At 38.6% G+C, this 27,477-nt stretch overlaps 1 protein-coding gene across 12 annotated transcripts in view; it reads left to right on the top strand.

The window, feature by feature from the left end:
* Positions 1-27,477, top strand: part of ASTN2 (astrotactin 2) — a 1,502,867-nt gene that overhangs the window by 445,633 nt on the left and 1,029,757 nt on the right. For all 12 annotated transcript variants that reach the window (XM_079927232.1, XM_079927229.1, XM_079927230.1 and 9 more), the window contains one exon: positions 4,216-4,344. The gene's annotated coding sequence lies outside the window, so the exon portion shown is untranslated. The remainder of the gene's footprint in view (positions 1-4,215; positions 4,345-27,477) is intronic.

Below are 27,477 nucleotides of genomic sequence, written 5' to 3'. Positions count from 1 at the left end.
GGCTTGGAACCCACATCAGAGAAGACCAGTCTTACAGGAAAGCGTCTAACTACATGTGGAACATTTAAGCAGGATGTGATTAGTACTGTGGGCTTTATTCCTACACACTTTGGGGTCTTGTCTTCAAGACGCAATCTACACCTCCTCCCTTTGAAAGAGAAAAGGGAGCTTTCTTAACATAATAATACTAACTAATATGTGTCACTGGAATAATAGAATAGAAAGTCACTGTTTGGTAACATCAAGAAATAATTGATTCATGGAGAGTCAATAACAGTCAATAAGCCATTGGTTAAAAGTGTCTTGAAAAAAAGGGCATTTATGAGATTTCAAACCATAATCTCACAGGTCACTTGAGATTCTTAATAATGGAGACACCTGGGGACTAACACCTTAACGAACGGACCAAATTTAGCAACACCAATAATAGGATAAACTTGCATTATGTGCCCCCTGATGTTATTCAAAGTCAGTTGCACAGTAGCTTCCCCAAAATGTTTAACTAGAATTCAGTCATGAAGAATCAGAAAAATCCAAAATTTGGGGCAATTGTGCAAGACAACTAGCATGAAATTCTCTAAAAAATTGCCCATGAATAAAAGTAAACAAACAAACATAGATGAATAAAGGAGAGGAGGGTGTATATTAAAGACAATAAGAAAACATAAAAAACAAATGCAATGAGAGACCTTTAGTTGTATCTTGGATTTTTGAAAGAGCTATAAAAGTATATTTGGGGAGAACGTGGGTAATTTGAAGACTACATGTTAGACAATTACCATATTAGTGTTAAATTTTTTGGGTGTGATAATAGTAGTATAGTTCTGTAAGATAAGGTCCTTGTGTTCTACAGGTAGATATAGTCTAAAGTATTTAGGGTTGAAATATTATGATGCCTACAAGTTACATTCAAAAGATTTTGGGGAAAAAATCCACTGTGTGTTTGTGTGTGTGTGTGTGTGTGTGTGTGTGTGTGTGTGTTCGTTCATCATCCTCAACAAATACTCTGTACCCATAAAATGTGTGTGTGTGCACATATATATGCGGATAAAGCAAATGTGGCAAAATGCTAGCAATTGTGAATCTAAATGAAGAATACATATGCATTCATTATAATATCCTGTCAGGTTCTCTAGGGGTTGGACGTTTTTTTTCAAATAAAAGTTGGGGAAGATGGAAAGATTCCCTAATAAAAATTAGGGAAGATTTTCATTTGCCTTCTGAAAATCCTCTTTAAATGTTCCATTTCACAAAACAAGCAAGGTCTCTTGACTACCCTGCTTCTGCTGTTGTTGCTATTATCTTGCCCTTTAATTAAATCTGACAGACAGGCAAGCATGTTTGAGCTGGAGGTAAACCAAGGCCAAGTGGAATCAGGGCAGGGTGTTCTCCCTCTTGAGAGCTGGAGTCTCAGCACAAAGCCTGAGGCAAAGCAGAGAGAGAATCAATAGTCCTCAGCTAAACTCATTTTCAAATGTGAATGTTGCTTGCTTGCGATTATCGAGAGAGGAACACAGTGAAGAGCTTTTCTCTTGAGTTGTTTTTGTCATTGTGTTCATGGTTGTTGTCTGATGGTCTTTGCCTACCAGTCCAACTCACTATTTTAATATCATCTTTAGATCTAGATAATGATTTATTCTGAATAATGACAGTTAACCACACTTGGGGTGTCTCCTATAGGCTTGTTTACTGGGCAGTTTTTGAGATCCTACTATGCACATAGAAGTGTGGTAGTCTTATGGCAGTTGAGGGAAAGAAACGTTTATCAAATCATGTCACAAATATACACTGATATGTGTTTAGTGGTAAGGATGGTCTGGCTGGAGGACTGACCTTGTCAGGATAGAGACAGAGAAGGTATTGGTGAGTAAGCGATACTGAGCTGAGATATTCAAAGTGATAAGGATTAGCTGGGCAAAGTGTGTGTAGGCACATCTGTGTTGGGTATATGCTCAGTTGTGTGTGGGGTGTGAAGATGAGTGTAATTGGGAAGTGAAAAGAGTATTCTAGGCCAAGGACAGAGTGTAGGCACAAAACCGTGAGGAGGGAGTATGGAGGGTGTTGCTGCCTTCACAGTTTCACTGTAGTAAAGGAGAGAACCATGGAAACCAGCAGATTACAGCTCTGTATGCTCTATGGTGGTGGCATTCTAGTGTCACTGAGATCAGGAAGGCTGAATTTCCCCAAAAATATCTCCATTACCACGTGTCAGAACTTTCAAATCTATCACTAGCCTACACAATCTTTGCCTTCTTCTTACACTTTATTTTAGAATGCAAAGGATAAGTCCTTTATTCATTGATTTTTTTTGTAACAAATATTTATGGAGAGCCTATGATGTGCCAGGCATGATTCTAGCAGCTGAGGTTCCTGTGTTGAACCCGACAGAAACAGTTTCTCCTTTCATGGAACTTATAGTAAATCATCCCTCCTCTATAAAATCATGACTGCCTGGACATGCTTCTAGAATCTTGTCTCCCTAGGGTAAATTGCTCTACTATTTACTTCTATTGGCTGCTTTGAATATAAAGTGGTTGAGCTGGGAACAGCCTTTTCAATAAGTGGTGCTGGGAAAACTAAATAACCACATGCAAAAGAATGAAGCTGGATTTCTATCTTACATCATATACAAAAATTAACTCAAAATGGATCAAAGACTTAACCTTAAGAGCTAAAACTGTAAAACTCTTAGAAGAAAATTTTGGGGAAAATCTTCATGACATTAGATTTGACAATGACTCTGTGCATATGACACCAAAAGCACAGGCAACAAAAGAAAAAAATAAATTAGATGTCATCAAAATGAAGAACTTTTGTACATCAAAGGATATCATCAAGAAAATGAAAAAAACAACCTCCTGAATGGAAGAAAATATTTGCAAATCATATGCTTGTTAAGAGATTAATATCCAGGATATATAAATAATCCTAAAACTCAAAAGCAAAAAACCAAACAACCCAGTTCAAAAATGAGCAAAGGACTTAAACATTTCTCCAAAGAAGATATACAAATGACCAGTAAGCACATGAAAAGATGCTCAACATCATTAGTCACTGGGGAAATGTGAATGGAAACAAGACACCACTTAACACATAATAGGATGACTATAATAATAAAAATGGAAAATAATAAGTGTTGGCAAGGATATGGGGAAATTCAACCCCCATGCATGAGTGGTGGGAATGTAAAATGCTGCCACTGTGGAAAGCAGTTTGGCAGTTTCTCAAAAGATTAAACATAGAACTACCATGCAACCCAGCAATTCCACTCATAGGCATATACTCAAAAGAATTAAAAGCAGAGACTCAAACAGATATTTGTACATCAGTGTTCATTGCAGTATTATTCACAATAACCAGAAGGTGGAAATAGTCCTAGTTCCCATCAACAGGTTAATGGATAAATAAAATGTGGTATATACATACAATGGAATAATACTCAATAGAAAAAAATACTAAAGTTTTGATAATTATTAAAACATAGACATCCCTTCAAGACAGTATGCTTAGTGAAATAAGCCAGATATAGATACACAAATTTTGTATGATTCCACTTACATGAACTACCTATAATAAGCAAATTCACAGAGACAGACAGTAGAATAGAGGTCACCAGGGGCTAGGGGAAGAGGGGAAGGATTAGTTATAATTTTATGGGTACAGAGTATTTGTTGAGGATGATGAAAAAGTTTGGGGTATATAAAATGGTGATGGTTAGCCAACATTATGAATGTATTTAATACCACTGAATTGTAGACTTATGAATGATTAAAATAATAAATTTTTTATGTATATATTAACACAATAGAAAAATGAGAAAAAAAAAGTTAAGAGGGATTTTGAGTTGCCTGGGTAAACCCAAGAAAAAGAGATAAAGAAAACTAATATCAGGTGAGGAGAAGAGAGATTGTGCACATAGGCAGGGGATGTTGGTGATGGGGTAGATCTTGGGACAGAGAGGTGACTAAGGGTACTTAAGTCTGAGGGAGAGATAACCAATGAGCAAATTTAGGTGGTATAATGGCCAAGGGACTTCGATGATCTGGAATGTTTAAATTTGCATAGAATTTATATTTTGGTTTGAAGGAGATGGATAAATAACACCTCTCTTTTCCCCATTGGGACAAAAACATTAGACAGAGAGAAATGAAAATAATTAAGAAGACTGTAAACCCCCCGAATTAAAACATTTCATTCTGTCACTTTCCATTTTAGGTTGCCAATGCTGTGATTTAAGTTCCACCAGGACCTCGAATCTCTTTGAGAGTGGTTTATTTTGTACTTCAAGGAAAAATGTCTGAATCCCATAATTTAATGACAGAGAAAAAGGAAAACCTTCAAAAGGTAAGATGGGAATGAGAGAAATAATCTAAATGCAAGGAGTAAGGAGAAGATGTGATAAGGGAAAAGGAAGAACTCCACGAATACAGCAGGAAGCTGGTATTCTGGGGATCAGCAGAGATACACTTGATTCTTTGTATAAGGCAGTGAGTGGATGTGTTAGAAGACACATGACACATGAAAGGAAAGATTGTTCCTTTAGAAAAATATTTTTATTTTCAACTTAAAATGTCTTGGTGCAAAATGAAGAAAATGCTTGGTATGGCTTCTTGTCTTGTTACTGGAGTAGGTTAATTTTTTTTCTTTTCTGGAAGCAGTGAAGACTATGCCCTCCTTTTCCATCTTAGAAGAGGTGAGCAGGTATGTGTGACCAGCCCTGTTATCCTCAGCAGACCACAATCCCACACTATTTCTCCTGGGGGTGAGAACCTGCCTGTCTCACTTATTCTCAGCATGTGTGACGGTAGTAATATACAGTGACAAGTTTTCCTTTTGCATGTGGGGCTCTGTAAGTGGGGCTTCCTCTCTTCTCTAGGAAAAATATTTAAAAGTAAGTTAAGTTTCTCCTATTTACTGATAGGGATATAGCAAGGTAATAAGCGTGAAACATTTATCATGCCATGATGTAAGATAAAAAGACTACAGAATATCTCAACATTTATTGTTTACTTTTATGGTAACTTACATACATTTTCCCTTGAGAGTTGAAGGACTCACACCTTGTGTTCTATGGTCTCTAGGTAACAACGTTTTCAAGTCCATTCTTGTCCCCAGATAAAGGAATGGTTATAATCATGACAATGGCCACAATGCCTTGGTTTTCAGGGAAAGATTTTCTAAGAGTCTCTGAGACATTTTACTTTTACTTTTTCTTACTAATTGGAAAAAAAACGGTGAATGCTGTAATGCTGTACTCTTCAAAGTACAGAAATCCTTGCATTTGGCCAGAATCCATGGTAAATTAAAGAAAGACGTTAGTGTTTCCTAGGAGCATATGGCCGCTAAAATAATAACAATCAATTTATACATGTATATGTGTGTGTATATGTGTACACATGTGTGTGTGTGTAGTGCTAGGTTCATGTGTTTTCAACTTTATGCAAGATGACCTACAGATGATGTAAGTTCTAATTCACTTCAGAATATTGTGTACAAGAATGACACTCCTAGCCTGTAAAAAATTTGGCATAAACATTGTAGATTCTTTCTGAAGTACACCATTTACCCTCAGCCAATAAAGAAGAGCTAACAATTAGATATCCCAGAACCTTGAAGGCAGTGACCCTCCCAAGAACATTGACAGGCATATATGTCACTTTATTTACATGGATATACAGTTTTTCAACCCAATATTAGAGTCGTCTCATATTTTTTCACCATTTGAAGAACGGTCATCTATTGTATCCACTCTTCCTTAGAACAGAACCAGATAGTTTTACAGAAGCTGCAATGAACAGGTCTCTAGGACTCTGAGCTGAGCTGGGAAAATAGAGCCCTGTGGCCCAGCAGCTCACACTCAGGAGGTGTGGCTGGCAGCTTGGGATAGTCATAAATTTAACACAATTGCTTGGAAGAACAAAAGTAAAATGATACTTCTGGGAATTGTGTCTGGACAATGTTACTTCCCAGGCAGCTCTTACTCTTTATACCCAATAGAGATGTTAGAAATAAAATCATAGCCAAGATACAAAGGCACAGTTTTCATCTAGTTCTCTCTTATTAACTCCCTATTACCAATTTTTCTTCCTGTATGGACTTACCAGTTGTATAGCATGACTCATTTTGAAACACTGCTTTCTATTTTTCTAAGCCTATAAAACAGTTTTATTATCCCTGTGGTTATTTCTTCCAATTCACAGTTTCAGTACTTTGGGCACTGATGTCTTATTGGAGAGTCTAGCTCATTAGATAGTAGGCAAACATTGTCAGGTTCATGCATTATGAGCCATGGCTACACACTTCCATGATCAACCCACCTCCCGCCAACCATGACCTCTAGAGTAGAGTTGGTTGTTTCCCCCAGGCTGAATGTCTACATGGTGTCTTATTTCAGTTTAACAGAGCTCTCTGTTGCATGGAATTTTTAATACTTGGTTGGCTTCAGAGCAATTTGGGAATGTTTTATCTACCCCAAAGCCATTTATGTCTCTGGAGAGACTTAAAATGCTCCGTCCTTCTACCTCATATCCTTTACAGTTCTACTCCCAGAAGGCCTCAGAAGGTTGTGCCCTTTTCTCTGTGGGATTCCAATTATAACAGACAGGTTAATTACCCCAAACCGAGGTATAGAAAGTAGTATCTAAGAGGCTTCCACCACTCAAGAGTGCTGGTGAGCTCTTACTGAATATTCTTTTGTGTTAATAGAGATACTCATTTTAAGTGTATATGTCACTAGTTATACTTCAGGATACATTTTAAAAATTGTGTTCACACATCAATCCGCTAAAGTTTGTCATGTGTCATGTTTGACACAGTAATTATCGTCAGCACAATGACAACCCACTGATTATCTTCTCCATTTAATAAACTAGAACAATATGATTTTGTGGTTGAGATTTTCAGTGTTTACCTATATCCAGTTCCACTCTCTTTCAGGCACAGGATAATAATTACATTTCCCTACTGCCTTGTAGTCTGATAGGACCATGTGTCTAGTACTAGACAATGGGCTCTGAGAGGAGGTGATGTGTATCATCTCTGAGATGAAATATTTAATTTCCACTCTAAGACCTTTTTTGCACTTCCATTTACCTGCCACATTGACCATGGAGGCCATGTGTTCCAAATGGCACAGCTGTAGGATGACAAAACCTCCATCAGCCTCTATCACTGAGTCACCAGATAGATGATAGTTGGTCTTAGTGAAAAATAGAGTGACCTTCAAGATGGCAGAGGAGTAAGAAGTGGAGATCACCTTCCTCCCCATAAATACATCAAAAATTCATCTACATGAAGAAAAACTCCTACAGAACATCTACTGAACGCTAGCAGAAGACCCCAGGCTTCCCAAAAGGCAAGAAAATCCCCATGTACCCGAGTAGGGCAAAAGAAAAAGAAAAAACAGGGACAAAAGAATAGGGATGGGACCTGTACCTCTGGGAGGGAGCTGTGAAGGAGGAAAAGTTTCCACACACTAGGAAGCCTCTTCACTGGTGGGGATGGGGAGTGGGCAGGCGGGGGAAGCTTCAGAGCCACGGAGGAGAGCACAGCCACAGGGGTGTGGAGGGCAAAGCGGAGAGATTCGCGCACAGAGGATCGGTGCCAACCAGCACTCACCAGCCTGAGAGGCTTGTCTGCTCACTCGCCGGGATGGATCGGGGCTGGGAGCTGAGGCTCTGGCTTTGGAGGTCAGATCCCAGGGATAGGACTGGGGTTGGCTGCATGAAGTCAGCCTGAAGGGGGCTAGTGTGACACAGCTAGCTGGGAGGGAGTCCGGGAAAAGGTCTGGACCTGCCGGAGAGGAAATAAACCTTTGTTTCTGGGTGTGTGAGGAGAGGGGATTCCTTTCCAGTGTGCCCACAGAAGGCAGAACACTGCCTAAGTGAGCTCCAGAGGTAGGCACAAGACGCAGTTATCAGCTCAGACCACAGAGATTGACATGAACCGCTAACGCTGCTCCCACTGCCACCAAGAATCCTGTGTGCAGGCACAGGTCACTATCCACAGCCCCACTGGAGCCTGTGCAGCCTGCCACTGCCAGGGTCCCGAGATCCAGGGACAGCTTCCCCAGGAGAACACACAGCACGGGTGTTGCAATGTCATGCCGGCCTTTGCCGCCTCAGGCTCACCCTGCATTCCAATTATGACTACGTACCCCTTGCTCCCCCCGGCCTGAATGAGGAAGAGAGCCCTAATCAGCCGCTGCTTTAACCCCGTCCTGTCTGGGTGGGGAACAGACTTCTGAAGGCAGCCTACACACAGGGGTGGGGCCAAAACCAAAGCTGAACCCCAGGACTGTGCGAACAAAGAAGAGAAAGGGAAATTTTTCTGTGCAGCCTCAGGAGCAGTGGATTAAATCCCCACAATCAACTTGATAAACCCTGCATCTGTGGAATACCTGAATAGACAACAAATTTTATCAAAATTGAGGTGGTGGACTTTGGGAGCAACTGTGGACTTGGAGTTTGCTTTCTGCATCTAACTTCTTTCTGATTTTATGTTTATCTTAGTTTAGTATTTAGTGCTTATTGTCATTGGTGGATTTGTTTCTCGTTTGGTTGCTCTCTTCCTTTTTTTTAAAATATATATATATATATTTTTCCCTTTTCTCTTTTTGTGAGTGTATATGTGTATGCTTATTTGTGTGATTTTGTCTGTATAAGTTGGCTTTTACCATTTGTCCTAGGATTCTGTCTGTTTGTTTTTTTGTTTTCTGTTGGTTTGTTTTTGTTTTCTCTCTTCCTTTTCTTCTGAGCCACGTGGCTGACAGGGTACTGGTGTTCCAGCCAGGTGTCAGGACTGAGCCTCCAAGGTAGGAGGGGCAAGTCCAAGACATTTGACCGCCACAGACCTCCCAGTCCCACATAATATCAATAGGCGAGAGCTCTCCCAGAGATCTTCGTCTCAGCACTAAGACCCAGCTCCACCTAATGGTCAGCAAGCTCCAGTGCTGGATGCCCCATGCCAAACAACTGGGAAGACAGGAACACAACCCAACCCATTAGCAGAGAGGCTGCCTAAAGTCTCACTAAGTTCACAGACACTCCAAAACACACCACCAGATATGGCCCTGCCCACCAGAAGGACAAGATACGGCCCCACTCACCAGAACACAGGCATCAGTCCCCCCACTAGGAAGCCTACACAACCCATTGAACCAACCTCACCCACTGGGGGCAGACACCAAAAATAATAGGAACTATGAACCTGCAGCCTGAAAAAAGGAGACCCCAAACACAGTAAGTTAAACAAAATTAGAAAACAGAGAAATATGCAACAGATGAATGAGCAAGGTAAAAACCACCCAGACCAAACAAATGAAGGTTAAATAGGCAGTCAACCTGAAAAAGAATTCAGAGTAATGATAGTAAAGATGATCTGAAATCTGGGAAATAGAATGGAGAAAATACAAGAAACAGTTAACAAGGACCTAGAAGAACTAAAGAGCAAACAAACAATGATGAACAACACAATAAATGAAATTTAGTAATCAATAGCAGAATAACTGAGGCTGAAGAACGGATAAGTGACCTGGAAGATAAAATAGTGGAAATAACTACTGCAGAGCAGAATGAAGAAAAAAGAATGGAAAGAATTGTGGATAGTCTCAGAGACTTCTGAGACAACATTAAATGCACCACCATTTGAATTATAGGGGTCCCAGAAGAAGAGAAAAAGAAAGGGTCTGAGAAAATATGTGAAGAGATTATAGTTCAAAACGTCCTTAACATGGGAAAGGAAATAGACAATCAAGTCCAGGAAGCACAGAGAGTCCCATACAGGATAAATCCAAGGAGAAACATGCCAAGAAACATATTAATCAAACTATCAAAAATTAAATTCAAAGAAAAAATATTAAAAGCAGCAAGGGAAAAGCAACAAATTACATACAAAGGAAACCCCATAAGGTTCACAGCTGATCTTTCAGCAGAAATTCTGCAAGCTAGAAGGGAGTGGCAGGACATATTTAAAATGATGAAAGAGAAAAAACTAAGATTACTCTACCCAGCAACGATCTCATTCAGATTCGATGGGGAAATTAAAACCTTTACAGACAAGAAAAAGTTAAGAAAATTCAGCACCACCAAACCAGCTCTACCACAAATGCTAAAGGAACTTCTCTAGGCAGGAAACACAAGAGAAGGAAAAGAACTACAATAACAAACCCCAAACAATTAAGAAAATGATAGTAAGAACATACATATCAATAATTACCTTAAATGTAAATGCATTAAATGTTCCAACCAAAAGACACAGACTGGCTGAATGGATACAAAAACAAGACCTGTATATATGTTGTCTACAAGAGACCCACTTCAGACCTAGGGATACATACAGACTGAAAGTGAGGGGATGGAAAAAGATATTCCATACATATGGCAATCAAAAGAAACCTGGAGTAGCAATACTCATATCAGATAAAATAGACTTTAAAATAAAGAATGTTATAAGAGACAAAGAAGGACATAACATAATGATCAAGGGATCAATCCAAGAAGAAGTTATAAAAATTGAAATTATTTAGGCACCCAACATAGGAGCACCTCAATACATAAGGCAAATGCTAACAGCCATAAAAGGGGAATCAACAGTAATACAATCATAGTAGGGGACTTTAACACCCCACTTTCACCAATGGACAGATCAACAAAAATGAAAATAAATAAAGAAACACAAACTTCAAATGATACATTAAACAAGATGGACTTAATTGATATTTATAGGACATTCCATCCAAAAACAACAGAATACTCTTTCTTCTCAAGTGCTCATGGAACATTCTCCAGGATAGATCATAACTGGGGTCACAATCAAGCCACGGTAAATTTAAGAAAATTGAAATCGTATCAAGTATCTTTTCCAACCACAATGCTATGAGACTAGGTATCAATTACAGGAAAAAATTACAGGAAAAAGGCTGTAAAAAATACAAACATATGGAGGCTAAACAATACAATGCTAAATAACCAAGAAATCACTGAAGAAATCAAAGATTTCAAAAAATACCTAGAAACACATGACAATAAAAACACGATGGCCCAAAACCTATGAGATGTAGCAAAAGAAGTTTTAAGAGGGAAGTTTATAGCAATACAACCCTACGTCAAGAAACAAGAAACATCTCAAATAACCTAATTTTATGCCTGAAGCAAATAGAAAAAGAAGAACAAAACCCCCAAAGTTAGCAGAAGGAAAGAAATCATAGAGATCAGATCACAAATAAATGAAAAAGAAATGAAGTAAACAATAGAAAAGATCAATAAAACTAAAAGCTGGTTCTTTGAGAAGATAAAATTGATAAACCAGTAGCCAGACTCATCAAGCAAAGAAGAGAGAAGACTCCAATCAACAGAATTAGAAATGAAAAAGGAGAAGTAACAACTGACACTGAAGAAATCCAGAGGATCATGAGAGATTACTACAAGCAACTTTATGCCAATAAAATGGACAACCTGGAAGAAATAGAAACATTCTTAGAAACGTACAAACTTCCAAGACTGAACTAGGAAAATATGAACAAACAAATCACAAGTACTGAAATTAAAACTGTGATTAAAAATCTTCCAACAAACAAAAGCCCAGGGCCAGATGGATTCACAGGTGAATTCTATCAAGGATTTAGAGAAGAGCTAACACCTATTCTTTCTCAAACTCTTCCAAAATATAGCAGAGGGAGGAAAACTCCCAAACTCATTCTACGAGGCCACCATCACCCTGATACCAAAACCAGACAAAGATGTCACAAAAAAAGAAAACTAGGGACCAACATCACTGATGAACATAGATGCAAAAATCCTCAACAAAATACTAGCAAACAGAATCCAACAACACATTAAAAGGATCATACACCATAATCAAGTGGGGTTTATCCCAGGAATGCAAGGATTCTTCAATATACGCAAATCAATCAATGTGATACACCATATTAACAAACTGAAGGATAAAAACCATATGATCATCTCAATAGATGCAGAAAAATCTTTCAACAGAATTTAACACCCATTTATGATAAAAACTCCCCAAAAAGTGGGCAGAGAGGAAACCTACCTCAACATAATAAAGGCCATATATAACAAACCCACAGCCAACATCGTTCTCAATGGTGAACAATTGAAACCGTTTCCTCTAAGATCAAGAACAAGACAAGGTTGCCCACTCTCACCGCTATTATTCAGCATAGTTTTGGAAGTTTTAGCCACAACAATCATAGAACAAAAAGAAATAAAAGGAACCCAAATAGGAAAAGAAGTAAAACTGTCACTGTTTGCAGATGACATGATGCTATACATAGAGAATTCTAAAGATGCTACCAGAAAACTACTAGAGCTAATCAATGAATTTGGTAAGTAGCAGGGTACAAAATTAATGCACAGAAATCTCTTGCATTCCTATACACTAATGATGAAAAATCTGAAAGAGAAATTAAGGAAACAATCCCATATACCATTGCAACCTAGGAATAAACCTTCCTAAGGAGACAAAAAACCTGTATGTAGAAAACTATAAAACACTGTTGAAAGAATTTAAAGACAATACAAACACATAGAGAGATAAACCATGTTCTTGGTATATCTTTATACCAAGATTGGATTGGAAGAATCAACATTGTGAAAATGACCATACTACCCAAAGCAATCTCCAGATTCAATGCAATCCCTATCAGACTACCAGTGGCATTTTTCACAGAACTAGAACAAAAAATTTCACAATTTGTATGGAAATACAAAAGATCCCGAATAGCCAAAGCAATCTTGAGAAAGAAGAACAGAGCTGGAGGAATCAGGCTCCCTGACTTCAGACTATACTACAAAGCTACAGTAATCAAGACAGTAAGGTACTGGCACAAAAACAGAAATATAGATAAGTGGAACAGGATAGAAAGCCCAGAGATAAATCCACGCACCTGTGGTCAACTAATCTATGACAAAGGAGGAGAAAAGACAGCCTCTTTAAGAAGTGATGCTGCGAAAACTGGACAGCTACATGTAAAAGAATGAAATTAGAACACTTCCCAACACCATGCACAGAAATAAACTCAAAATGGATTAAAGACCTAAATGTAAGGCCAGACACTATAAAAATCTTAGAGGAAAACATAGGCAGAACACTCTATGACATAAATCACAGCAAGATCCTTTTTGACCCACTTCCTAGAGAATTGGAAATAAAGAGAAAAATAAACAAGTGGGACCTAATGAAACTTAAAAGCTTTTGCACAGCAAAGGAAACCATAAACAAGACAAAAAGACAACCCTCAGAATGGGAGAAAATATTTGCAAGTGAAGCAACTGACAAAGGATTAATCTCCAAAATATACAAGCAGCTTAGGCAGCTCAATATCAAAAACTCAAACAACCCAATCCAAAAATGGGCAGAAGACCTAAATAGACATTTCTCCAAAGAAGATACACAGATTTCCAACAAACACGTGAAAGAATGCTCAACATCACTAATCATTAGAGAAATGCAAATCAAAACTACAATGAGATATCACCTCACACTGGTCGGAATGGCCATCACCCAAAAATCTACAAACAATAAATGCTGGAGAGGGTGTGGAGAAAAGGGAATCCTCTTGCACTGTTGGTGGGAATGTAAATTGATACAGCCACTATGGAGAACAGTATGGAGGTTCCTTAGAAAACTAAACATAGAACTACCATACAACCCAGCAATCCCACTACTGGGCATATACCCTGATAAAACCATAATTCAAAATGAGTCATGTACCACAATGTTCATTGCAGCACTATCTACACTAGCCAGGACAGGGAAGCAACCTAAGTGTCCATCGACTGATGAATGGATGAAGAGGATGTGGCAAATATACACAGTGGAATATTACTCAGCCATAAAAGGAAACAAAATTGAGTTATTTGTAGTGAGGTGGATGAACCTAGTTTCTGTCATATGGAGTGAAGTAAGTCACAAAGAGAAAAACAAATACCATATGCAAACGCACATATATGGAATCTTATAAAAAATAAAATGATTCTGATGAACCTAGGGGCAGGACTGGAATAAAGACGCAGAGGTAGAGAATGGACTTGAGGACATGGTGAGGGAAAGGGTAAACTGGAATGAAGTGAAAGAGTAGTATTGACATATATACACTACCAAATGTAAAATAGCTAGTGGGAAGCAGCTGCCTAGCACAGGGAGATCAGCTCCGTACGTGTGACCACCTAGAGGGGTGGGATAGGGAGGGTAGGAGGGAGGCACAAGAGGGAGGTGTTATGGAGATATATGTATACATATAACTGGTTCACTTTGTTGTACAGCAGAATCTAACACAACGTTGTAAAGCAATTATACTCCAATAAAGATGTTTAAAAAAATACCTGAGTTTTTCTAAACCACTGAGATTTTTCAAAATTTTTTTTTATTTAAGTATAGTTGATTTACAATGTTGTGTTAATTTCTGCTGTATAGCAAAGTGATTCAGTTACACATGTACATTCTTTTTTCATATTTTTCCATTATGGTTTATTACAGGATATTGAATATAATTCCCTGTGTTATATAGTAGGACCTTATTGTTTATCCATTCTATATACCATAGTTTGCATTTGCTAACCCCAAACTTCAAATCCATCCCTCCCCTACCCTCTCTCCCCCTTGGCAGCCACAAGACTGTTCTCTATGTCTGTAAGTCTGTTTCTGTTTCATAGATAAGTTACTTTGTGTTGTATTTTAGATTCCACACAAGTGATATCATATGGTATTTGTCTTTCTCTTTTTGACTTATTTCACTTAATATGATAATCTCTAGGTCCATCCATGTTGCTGCAAATGCATGATTTCATTCTTTTTTTATGGCTGAGTAGTATTCCATTGTATATATGTACCACATCTTCTTTATCCATTCATCTGTTGATGGACAATTGGGGTTCTTCCATGTCTTGGCTATTGTGAATAGTGCTGCTGTGAACATAGGTGTGCATGTATTTTTTTTGAATTATAGTTTTCTTCAGATAAATGCCCTGGAGTGGGATTGCTGGATCATGGGGCAACTCTATTTTTAGTTTTTGGAGGAGGCTTCACACTGTTTTCCATAGTGGCTGCACCGATTTACATTCCCATCAACAGTGTAGAAGTGTTCCCTTTTGAGAATTTTTTAATCACTGCATCATAATCTAGACTTTCCTTACCAATAAAGATTTCTTTCATTATTGAGCACAAAGTCATATGACCCTAGTTCCATGTACAGTTACTGCTCAAGGTAGGACAGGTGTCATTAAGATTTAGAAATATCTGTATACATACCACCCAGTTTGTCACAAATAGCTACATGAGATTCCACCAGAGATGTTATAAATTACACTGCTTCCTACAGCCCAAGTTCCGTGCATGCATGGAGCTAGAGCAATTCAGGTGAAGTGAAGGTCACCTTGAACGATAGTAATATTCATCAGAAGTTGCAGGTTTATAGGGATTATAGTAGCCATATATTATTGTGATGATGTTACCTAAAATCTTGGTGGTTTTACAGCAAAATCATGTATGATCCTGACTCTTTGACTCACTAGTTTATGGATTGCCTGCAAAGAGGATGGGTAGGTACTCTGCCACAGGTTGTGTGTCATTCGTGTCACAGGTGTTTCATTCTGGGCCTCAGGCTACCCATGGCATGGTCTTCTCATGGTGGGTGGTAAAAGCACAAGAGACCAAAACAAATCGAGCAAGCACATTTAAAGCCTCTGTTCATGGCGTATCTGTCAATATACTATTGGCCGAAGTAAGCCAGATGTCTAAGCCCAAAGTGTTTGGAGGTGGGGTCCTGGTGGGGATGTATACTCCACCTACTCTACTTAGAGGCATCAAAGCCACATGACAAAGGGCATAGGTGTATACTTCTATTAAAAGGAAGAAGTATTAAAAATAAAAAGTAAAAAAAAGGAAAGAGTAGGCTTCCCTGGTGGCACAGTGATTGAGAGTCCGCCTGCCGATGCAGGGGACGCGGGTTCGTGCCCCGGTCCAGGAAGATCCCCCATGCCGCGGAGCGGCTGGGCCCGTGAGCCATGGCCGCTGAGCCTGCGCGTCCGGAGCCTGTACCCCGCAATGCGAGAGGCCACAGCAGTGAGAGGCCCGCATACCGCAAAAAAAAAAAAAAAAAAAATAAAAGGAAGGAGTGAAAAATAGAAAAAGAAAAATGTACATTCTACCAAAGGAATCATACTGGAATAGGAAGAATTAACTAAAGGTCTTTTATTTCAAATGACTGTGATATCTTACATTATCTTTCCCCATGATATGATTCAGCTATATAGTCAGTATTTCCCTGTCCTGAAATATTTACTCTTATCTATTTATATATTAATATATTTATTTGTTTTTTGGTTATTTATGTATGGAATTTTGTGTCTTGGCCACCTGGTAGTTAATCCTTATCTTGCCTCTTCCTCCTTTGGCAAAGGGCATTTTCCTTTCACTATATACTTAATTATTTTCAATAAATTGTAAAATTAAAGTTAACTTCTGATTTAATCAGTGAGTTATTACAACATTGCTCCCTTGGATTGTGTAAACAAACATATATATTCAACACAATATGGTTCTTTTTATTTTTCCAATTTATAGTTGTTGTTGCTGACCAATATAGCAATTGAGTAAATAAATTGTCTCTATTTCTGCTTCTTTCCATTGTGATTTAACAATGAACAGTTCAAGATTTCATACTTGTTTTTCATCAGAAACATTCCTTGGAGCCTGCCACGGTGAATGGCCATACTAATACTTCCCTCTTTCTTATCCATCCCTTGGTCCTATTCATCATGAAGGCATGTGCTTGGACAGACTGTCCATAAAGTGACTAATGAGAAGGTAACACAGGCAGTGATAGAACCATCAACTCTTCTGCTAAAGTTTCAGCTACTGAGGGTTTGATCTGGGACTTGAAGTGTCCTTTGCATGGTTTTACCCCAGATGCTGTTTGGGATTGAGAGTTGAAGTGAAAGAACCATTTGATATTCAATATGTGAGCCTATTCTTAGAGCACATGTGCTGCAAACCGAGTTATCTGATCTAATTCAGAAAATGTTAATTGCACACCTATGTTTCAGGCATGTTCTAAGCTCTGGGGATATAACAACAAACAAAATATTCCCTGCCCTTATGGTGCTAACATTTTAATGGGACCCTATGGAGTCAGGAAATGATTTTTGAAATAACTTTCATAGTAAGACTCCTACCAATAAATCTTCAATTACTGCTTTTACTTAGCACATGACCTCATCCTCAGACTAAGGAAAGGAGTCAGGGTGGGTTCCATTTTTATTTAAATATTAGCAGTCAGTGTGACCCCAAAAGTTTGAAATACCTTGAGACATCCAGGAGGCTGCTATTAGGAGTATAGAAGTGGTAACAAAGAGTGTGTTTTATTTTCTAATTCCTTCTGGTTATAAGAACACATATCCCTAGGCTCTTCCACTAATGGTTAGGATTCGATATGCCTTGGGTGGGCCCTGGATGATTAATAATAAATGGCTCAGTGATTCTTATGATCAGGCATGTTTAAAAAAAACACTGCAATAGGAGACGTAAGAGCATTGGTCCAAGCTCTGAAGCGCATTTTCCTTAATCATCACAACAGCCTTGCAGCGTAGACATCTTTGTCTTTCTTTTACAGGCAACAAGAATAGTATTTTCCAAGATCACAATGTTAGTAACTGGCAGACCTTCAATTGGAACCCAAAGATCCAAGTCTGTCTCCAAGCTTCAGGCTCCTTCTATCAGACTACACCATCTTTTATTTGTGCATTAGTTCATTTATTCATTTAATCCTTGTTTCTAAAGATATTTATTGAGTATTAGACCTAGAGATGGATGGTATGGGAAAAGGGGGAATGAAGTTTTGAGTAAGATCCAAGGAACTCAAAGTCTACCAAGTGTTGCATTTATTTAAGTCCATGAAACATATCCTGGGAACACAGAGGAGAGAAAGGTCAGTTATAAGTGGGCAAATGCTTCACAGAGGAGGTGGCATCTCAGAATGTGTATAGATGGGGACAGAGGGCCAAGATTCTAGGTAGAGGGAACAGCCTGAAGAAAATCCAGGGGTCAGCAAACACAGATTATAGGGAATCACAGGATGAAAGAAGAGGGGTTTCCACAGTCACACACCTAATTTTAGAATATTTGAAATGGTAGTTAAGATTGACAGATGTAAATATACTAGATATCAGAATCCTTTTGAAAATTTTAAGCTCTAGCAGCACAGGGCCATCTTCCTCCCGAGCACAATCTGTGAATCTAGGTAAAAGCTGCCCCTTTCATAGGCACCATCTAGTCTAATTCTCTTGGGCCAATGTACGCGTTTATATTAACTGCTCAGCCTCTGTGTGCATTTGAGTTCAATCTTTTGAGTAGAAGATTTAGAGTAGGTGGCAACAGACGAAGCTACAAAGATGCGTTGGGGCATTGGCAGGTTTCTTTCCCCAGGGGACCAGTTGATGGAGAAGTCACCTAAGGGTACTGAGCCTGTCTGCTGTTAGCTGCTTAAATAAGCTTTTAGCACCTCCCTCGCTGTGGAGATAGAGGCAGGATGCAGTGACAGCCCTGGACAAGTCCACTCCTGCCTAGGAATTTTCAGTCTTCTAAACCTGCTGGGCAGATAGTTCTCTAGACAGAAAGTGGGCATATGGATGGAGTGTGGACTGTGGATCTGTGGGCTTGACCAAACAGCCTTTTCGTAAAAGGTGAAACTAGTCGGTGATGAGTGGAGTTCTACTTCTCTATTATTACCTTGGGAACTGTTCTGTGACTTAAATGTTAGCTTTATTTAGTCAGCCAAGGAGACAGTAATGGTTTAATGAAGGGAAAGATCCATGAATTTCTAAGATCACTTTGGCATTTTCTTAACCTAGAGATAAATGCTGGAATACACATCGAGGGAAGAGAAAGAGAAAGAAGGAAAGAGAAAGAATTGGAGACAGAGACAGCTACAAAAAGAGAAAAAATGAACAAATATGTATTGAGTGCCTACTATGTGCCAGGCACCTCTCCTGGTGGTCAAACTGATGACCATCTGGTGGAGAACAGGCTCGACATTATTTTTTCACAGAAGTCAAATATTATAGAAGTTATTTATGTGGATACAAAATACATGAGTGTGAAGGCCCTGGGTCAGATCAGTTAAGCCAAGAGTAGATGGATCGGGTGAGCCCGTCATGCTCAGCTTAAACACACTTGAAGACTGATTATTATCCTGAGAAATGGGTAAAGGAATATTGACTTAGTTCAGGACAATTGGTATAATGGCAAGAGCAGGTGTTTTGGACTCAACAAGTCCACAGTTTGTGCTATGTCACACACTGTGCAGTAGCTAGCAAGTTTCTCTGAGCCTCAGTTTCCTCTTCCATGAAATAAGAATCATAACTATTTTATTATATCACAGAGTTTGGGTGAGAGTTAGATGATAATATTTTCAGACACACAGTAGGCTCTTTATAAATAAGAGATCACATTCCCTCTTCAGCTGTCTTAGTGACACGGTCTAAGTCATTAACATTCCTGAGTAGTTTTGTCCATGCTGGAGGATAGGAGACAAAATAAATTCAAGTCCCAAACCTCTAAATGAAAGCTAATGAAAAATGTATGTTCTCTCACTCCCTTATTTGGCTGCCTGCAAATGATGTCTCTTGATGTGTGCTGGTTCCTCTGCTACTCCAGGACTTCAGACACTGAACTCTGAGTCTTTATCACATCAGCAGCGCCAAGTAATTCCATACAGAAGCCTGACATTTCCAGTTGAAAAAAATAAATTGATTAAAATTCAAAAGGCGAGTAGTGTTTGGCATTTAAAGGTCGAGGAATCTAGGGAACTATCAACTGTAAGATAATTCAACATTTAACGTGAGTGGGGGTGACCAGGGTGTGTTTCCTTCCCTCATGGCCCTAGCATCTGACTGCTGGGAATATAATTATGGAAAATTTACAGCCTTAAGATAGAACATCCATCTTTAGGGGTCCGTAGCAGTTGGGGTTCCAAGAAAGTAAGGAAAGATTGATTTGACTTTCCATGGTTTATGTCTTCACTTTCGTTAGGCAGGAAAGAATCTTTGCTTTCCTTGCATGAGCTCTCTGGAACTACCTTCTTTGCCTTTTGAGATTCCCAGGATGATTGCCAACCAGTTAGTCTTTGTTTAAAGAGGGAGAGGGAGCAGATCTCTGGACCATAAGCTCCAGGACTTGACTTATTATGCTCCATGCTTGACTCGTTACACTGGTGTGGTGGACATCCCGTTCATCATTATATAGCAAATGACTAGTATACGGCTGGCATGTAGTAAGTAAGTCGGTTATAAATATCTGTTGATTGAATGACTTAAAAGGCCACATTTAGGCTCTTTCAGATACTACTCGATCTTGGGCAAGTTACTCACTCACTCTGGTGCTCAGTTCCCATCTTACTACAATAGGGGCAATTCTCAATTTTTATGTTATTTGTCAATAGCCTGTTAGCTTTATGTTTTCTCTACAAGACAGTGATATTTAGTGCAGGGACTGTTTTCTTAGGTCAACATACCTCCTCATTCGCGACAGGGATCAGCGCAGTGCCTCAGAAAGAGTAATGTTCATTGATTTAAAATGAATTAGAGTCCACACCATATAGGATTAAGAGTACTGACATGGAATGCAGGAAGCCCAGGGTCTAAATCCCTATCCTATCACCAGTGTGTGATGTGACCTCTAAGTCTTAATTGGCTCATCTGCCAAATGAGAGATTTATGATAGAAAATCTCCAAGCTCCCAGTGAGTTGTGATATTCTTTGATCCTTATTCCTGTTTTATCAGGACTTTATTCATTAGAGATCATTTACTGAGTCTTAGTAATGACTCAAAATTACAGCAAATAAAAGAGTTTTCTGAAAACATGAGATGACTGTAGAGGATGACATGACTGCTGTCTGCAAATATCTAAAGAGTTTTTATGATGGGGCTGCAGATCACTTGTTCTCACTTTACTGAAAGGAACAGGCTTTGGTTACTGCAGGCAAGGATGCAGTTAAACAAATGGAGAGATTTCTTGATAACTGCAGGGATAAAATGATGCCTACTTTCAGTCTCCTCTACAGGTGAGAGCTTGAGTCCCTGGTGAGTCAATCAATGAATCAACAATGATTTGCTAAGCCTGCTAGCTTCTCATTTTCCTCCTCATGACATTTTACTCAAAGTGTGGATCATGAACCACCTGCATCAAAATCACCTGGAGCTCATGTTTAAAATGTAGATTCTTAGACTCACTCCAACTGAATCTGACTCTCTGGGGCTAATGTCTAGAATAAAATGACATTTCTGTACATCTTGAAGTTAGGCAAACACTGTTCTTGAGTTTATTAGTCTTAAACAATACTTTCTCCCAACTTGGGGGCTATTAGTATAATAATAACGACAGATACTATTTGTTGAGCACCAACTGTGTGCCAAACATCTTATTTATATAATTCATAACAGACACACTTGCCCTGTGAAGTAGGTATTATCCCAACTAAGAGATGAATAAAATAGACACTGAGTGACAAAGTGACACAACCAGAAAGTGGCAGGATTAGAGCTTGAACCCAGGTCTCCTTACTCTCATCCCATGACTCCACAGCTGCTTTCCTGACATGCTGGCTTCTAGGAAGGGCATTCTGTGAGACACATGTTCTGGAGCCATGACCTTGCTTGTGTCTGAAAGAGGAAAAGAAGTAAAGAAGGTCACACAGATGCAAGCTCAGCCATATTCAGCTTTGTCTGTTAACTCTGAGTTTTCGAAAGGAGACTGAGCAGGAGCTGGGTCTCAACTCCCTGCAAAGATCCAGAAGTATGGTTTCTCAGAGAATTCACAGATTTTTTTTTTTCTTTTCTTTCCTGGAGAATATGGGACTTTTTGTGTGATCTTACTGTGACGCCTACAGGTTACTCAAAGCAGAATAAGGAGACAACCTCCTTCACAGATCTCAGTCCAAAGGAGGGAATCCAAGGAGCCACTTTCAAATGGTCCCCATTTACATTATTCCTTTTAATTACAAAATAAAATCTCCCTTTGGATCCTCAGCTTCTGGAGGTGAGCAGAGGTCATGGAGGACATGTCTCTTCTCGCTTTGGACAAAGAAGTCTAATAGATTATTAATTGGCAGAACTGACGATGTCACAGTGAAATAATCAAATGACCATTATGTCCATTATCAATGATTACCTGACAGGTGTGTCAGAAGTGGAAAGTAAATTTGAGACAGGTAATGTGGGCTGATGGTATAGAAATGCAGATGATTTTAGGAAACTCTTCCTTAGTCTTTCCTTAACATCTTCTAGATAGTTGGAATACAAGCTCAGCTCTTCAATGTGTTTCCAAACTAACTCTTTAAAGGTTAAAATGTCACCCAACCAACTCATCTGGAATAGTTTAGGGAAAGCATTACAGAGGCAGAGGAATGGTTAAAATGACCTCACTTCTCACTTAGTTTCATTCATTCAACTCACCTTGATTGTCAGGCTAGGAGAACCTGAGGCTGCAGGAATAACTAAGTAACAGCCTCCTTTGGAAAGAGCTCTTGTAATTCATTTGCTATGTGAGGAAGGAAAAAGAAATAACCCTCCACTGGTGAATTCTCAATGTTAAAAGAGATGGCAGGGCAGGATTATCTCAAGGAAATCGGATAAAATTAACATCATAAGGAATAGGCAAAGAGCAAGGCCATGAAATTGCCTAGGTGCCCTTGCGTAAGTCACTTAACCTCTCTGGACCCTGGTTTCCTTATCTCAAATATAAGGGAGTTGAATTACATGATCTCCATTGTCCTTTCTGGCTCCTACAGTCTATGGTTCTACTTCTATTTTTGTAGACTTATAGGCTACTAAACTTAGATGTATGACTTATTGGTAAATACTAAATCTATTAAAATGCATTTCCCCACTGCTCAGAAAGTCTGAAATCCACCTTAGAATCCAAGGCTCCTTAGTGAGAACCTGAACCAAACCTATCAGTTTATCAATGGAGAGACTAAAGTCCAGAAAAGGAAAAGAACTTGCCCAACATCATGTGCAGGTTAGTGGCTGGCACTCTTAGAAGGCAGGCTTCTGGATTCTCATTCAAGAAAGAAGGTGATCCAGGGCACTTTCCACCCCATCCCCTTGCTGCCTATACATTCAGTACTGGTTTTTTTTTTTTTTTTTTAACTTAATTTTAATTTTAAACTTAAATAAACTTTAAAATAAAGTCTATTACAAGAGACAAAGAACGACACAACATAATGATCCAGGGATCAATCCAAGAAGAAGATATAACAATTGTAAATATTTATGCATCCAACATAGGGACACCTCAATACATAAGGCAAATGGTAACAGGTATAAAAGGGGAAATAGACAGTAACACAATAATAGTAGGGGACATTAACACCCCACTTTCACCAATGGACAGATCAACCAAAATGAAAATAAATAAGAAAACACAACCTTTAAATGATACATTAAACAAGATGGACTTAATTGATATTTATAGGACATTCCATCCAAAACCAACAGAATATACTTTCTGTGCTCATGGAACATTCGCCAGGATAGATCATATCTTGAGTCACAAATCAAGCCTTGGTAAGTTTAAGAAAATTGAAATCATATCAAGTATCTTTTCTAACCACAATGCTATGAGACTAGATATCAATTATAGGAAATAAACTGTAAAAAAAAAAAAATAGAGATTAAACAATACACTACTTAATGACCAAGAAATCACTGAAGAAATCAAAGAGGAAATAAAAAAAATACCTAGAAACAAATGACAATGAAAACACGATGACCCAAAACCTATGGGTTGCAGCAAAAGTAGTTCTAAGAGGGAAGTTAATAACGATACAATCCTACCTCAAGAAACAAGAAACATCTCAAATAAACAACCTAACTTTACACCTAAAGCAATTAGAGAAAGAAGAACAAAAAAAAAAAAAAAAAAAACCAAAGTTAGCAGAAGGAAAGAAATCATAAAGATCAGAGCAGAAATAAATGAAAAAGAAATGAAGGAAACGATAGCAAAGTTCAATAAAACTAAAAGCTGGTTCTTTGAGAAGATAAACAAAATTGATAAACCATTAGCCAGACTCATCAAGATAATAAGGGAGAAGACTCAAATCATTAGAATTAGAAATGAAAAAGGAGAAGTAACAACTGACACTGCAGAAATACAAAGAATCATGAGAAATTACTACAAGCAACTATATCCAATAAAATGGACAACCTGGAAGAAATGGATAAATTCTTAGAAATGCACAACCTTCCAAGACTGAGCCAGGAAGAAATAGAAAATATGAACAGACTAATCACAAGCACTGAAATTGAAACTGTGATTAAAAATCTTCCAACAGGGCTTCCCTGGTGGCGCAGTGGTTGAGAATCTGACTGCTAATGCAGGGGACACGGGTTCGAGCCCTGGTCTGGGAAGATCCCACATGCCGCGGAGCAACTAGGCCCGTGAGCCACAACTACTGAGCCTGCGCGTCTGGAGCCTGTGCTCGGCAACTAGAGAGGCCACGATAGTGAGAGGCCCGCGCACCGTGATGAAGAGTGGCCCCCGCTTGCCGCAACTAGAGATAGCCCTCACACAGAAATGAAGACCCAACACAGCAAAAATAAATAAATTTATAAAAATCTTCCAGCAAACAAAAGTCCAGGACCAGATGGCTTCACAGGTGAATTCTATCAAACATTTAGAGAAGAGCTAACACCTATCATTCTCAAACTCGTGCAAAATATAGCAGAGGGAGGAACACTCCCAAACTCATTCTACAAGGCCACCATCTCCCTGATACCAAAACCAGACAAAGATGTTACAGGAAAAGAAAACTACAGACCAATATCACTGATGGGCATAGATGCAAAAATCCTCAACAAAATACTAGCCAACAGATTCCAACAGCACATTAAAAGGATCACACAGCATGATCAAGTGGGGTTTATTCCAGGAATGCAAGGATTCTTCAGTATACGCAAATCAATCAATGTGATACACCATATTAACAAATTGAAGGAGAAAAGCCATATGATAATCTCAATAGATGCAGAAAAAGCTTTCGACAAAATTCAACACCCACTTATGATAAAAACCCTCCAGAAAGTAGGCATATAGGGAACTTACCTCAACATAATAAAGGCCATATATGACAAACCCACAGCCAGCATCGTTCTCAATGGTGAAAAACTGAAACCATTTCCATTAATATCAGGAACAAGACAAGGTTACCCACTGTGACCATCATTATTCAGCACAGTTTTGGAAGTTTTAGCCACAGCAATCAGAGAAGAGAAAGAAATAAAAGGAATACAAATTGGAAAAGAATAAGTAAAACTGTCATTGTTTGCAGATGACATGATACTATACATAGAGAATCCTAAAGATGCTACCAGAAAACTACTAGAGCTAATCAATGAGTTTGGTAAAGTAGCAGGATACAAAATTAATGCACAGAAATCTCTTGCATTTCTATACACTAATGATGAAAAATCTGGAAGAGAAATTAAGGAAACCCTTCCATTTACCACTGCAACAAAAAGAATAAAATACCTATGAATAAACCTACCTAAAGAGACAAAAACCTGTATGCAGAAAACTATAAGACACTGATGAAAGAAATTAAAGAAGATACAAACAAATGGAGAGATCTACCATGTTCTTGGATTGGAAGAATCAATATTGTGAAAATGACTATACTACCCAAAGCAATCTCCAGATTCAATGCAATTCCTATCAAACTACCACTGGCATTTTTCACAGAACTAGAACAAAAAACCCACAATTTGTATGGAAACACAAAGACACTGAATAGCGAAAGCAATCTTGAGAAAGCAGAATGGATCTGGAGGAATCAGGCTCCCTGACTTCAGACTATATAACAAAGCTACAGTAATCAAGACAATATGGTAGTGTCACAAAAACAGAAATATAGATCAGTGGAACAGGAGAAAGCCTAGAGATAAACCTAAACACATATGGTCACCTTATCTTTGATAAAGGAATCAAGAATATACAATGGAGAAAAGACAGCCTCTTCAATAAATGATGCTGGGAAAACTGGACAGCTACATGTGAAAGAATGAAATTAGAACACTTTCTAACACCATACACAAACTTAAACTAAAAATGGATTAGAGATCTAAATGTAAGGCCAGACACCATCAAACTCTTAGAGGAAAACATAGGCAGAACACTCTATGACATAAATCACAGCAAGATCCTTTTTGACCCACCTCCTAGAGAAATGGAAATAAAAATCAACAAATGGGACCTAATGAAACTTAAAAGCTTTTGCACAGCAAAGGAAAGTATAAACAAGATGAAAAGACAACCCTCAGAATGGGAGAAAATATTTGCAAATGAAGCAAGTGACAAAGGATTAATCTCCAAAATTTATAAGCAGCTCATGCAGCTCAATATCAAAAAAACAAACAACCCAATCAAAAAATGGACAGAAGACCTAAATAGACATTTCTCAATAAAGATATACAGATTTCCAACAAACACATGAAAGGATGCTCAACATCACTAATGATTAGAGAAATGCAAATCAAAACTACAATGAGGTATCACCTCACACTGGTCAGAATGGCCATCATCAGAAAATCTACCATAAATGCTGGAGAGGGTGTGGAGAAAAGGGAATCCTCTTTTACTGTTGGTGGGGATGTAAATTGATACAGCCACTATGGAGAACAGTATGGAGGTTCCTTAAAAAACTAAAAATAGAACTACCATACGACCCAACAATCCCACTACTGGGCATATACCCTGAGAAAACCATAATTCAAAAAGAGTCATGCACCACAGTGTTCATTGCAGTTCTATTTACAATAGCCAGGGCATGGAAGCAACCTAAGTGTCCATCAACAGATGAATGGATAAAGAAGATATGGCACATATATACAATTGAATGTTACTCAGTCATAAAAAAGAATGAAATTGAGTTATTTATAGTGAAGTGGATGAACCTACAGTCTGTCATACAGAGTGAAGTCAGAAAGAGGAAAACAAATACTGTATGCTAACACATACATACGAAATCTTAAAAAAAATAAAATAAAAAGTTTCTGAAAAACCTCGGGGCAGGACAGGAATAAAGACTTAGACATAAAGAATGGACTTTAGGACACAGAGAGGGAGAAGGGTAAGCTGAGACGAAGTGGGAGAGTGGTATTGACATATACTCTACCAAACGTCAAATAGATAGCTAGTGGGAAGCAGCCACATAGCACAGGGATATCAGCTCGCTGCTTTGTGACCACCTAGAGTGGTGGGATTGGGAAGGTGGGAGGGAGATGCAAGACGGAGGCGATATGGGGATATATGTATACATATAGCTGATTCACTGTGTTGTACAGCAGCAGCTAACACACAATGTAAATCAATTATACTCCAATAAAGATGTTAAAAAAAAAAGAATTGAAATTGGAAGGAATACTACGCTACAATGCTGGGGGTAAAGATGATGCTGATAGTGGTAC

The sequence above is a fragment of the Stenella coeruleoalba genome (genome assembly GCF_951394435.1).
Source record: "Stenella coeruleoalba genome assembly, chromosome: 7".
Lineage (NCBI taxonomy): Eukaryota > Metazoa > Chordata > Mammalia > Artiodactyla > Delphinidae > Stenella > Stenella coeruleoalba.
Note: the sequence above shows the minus strand (reverse complement) of the source record. Positions and strands in the feature narration are given on the sequence as shown.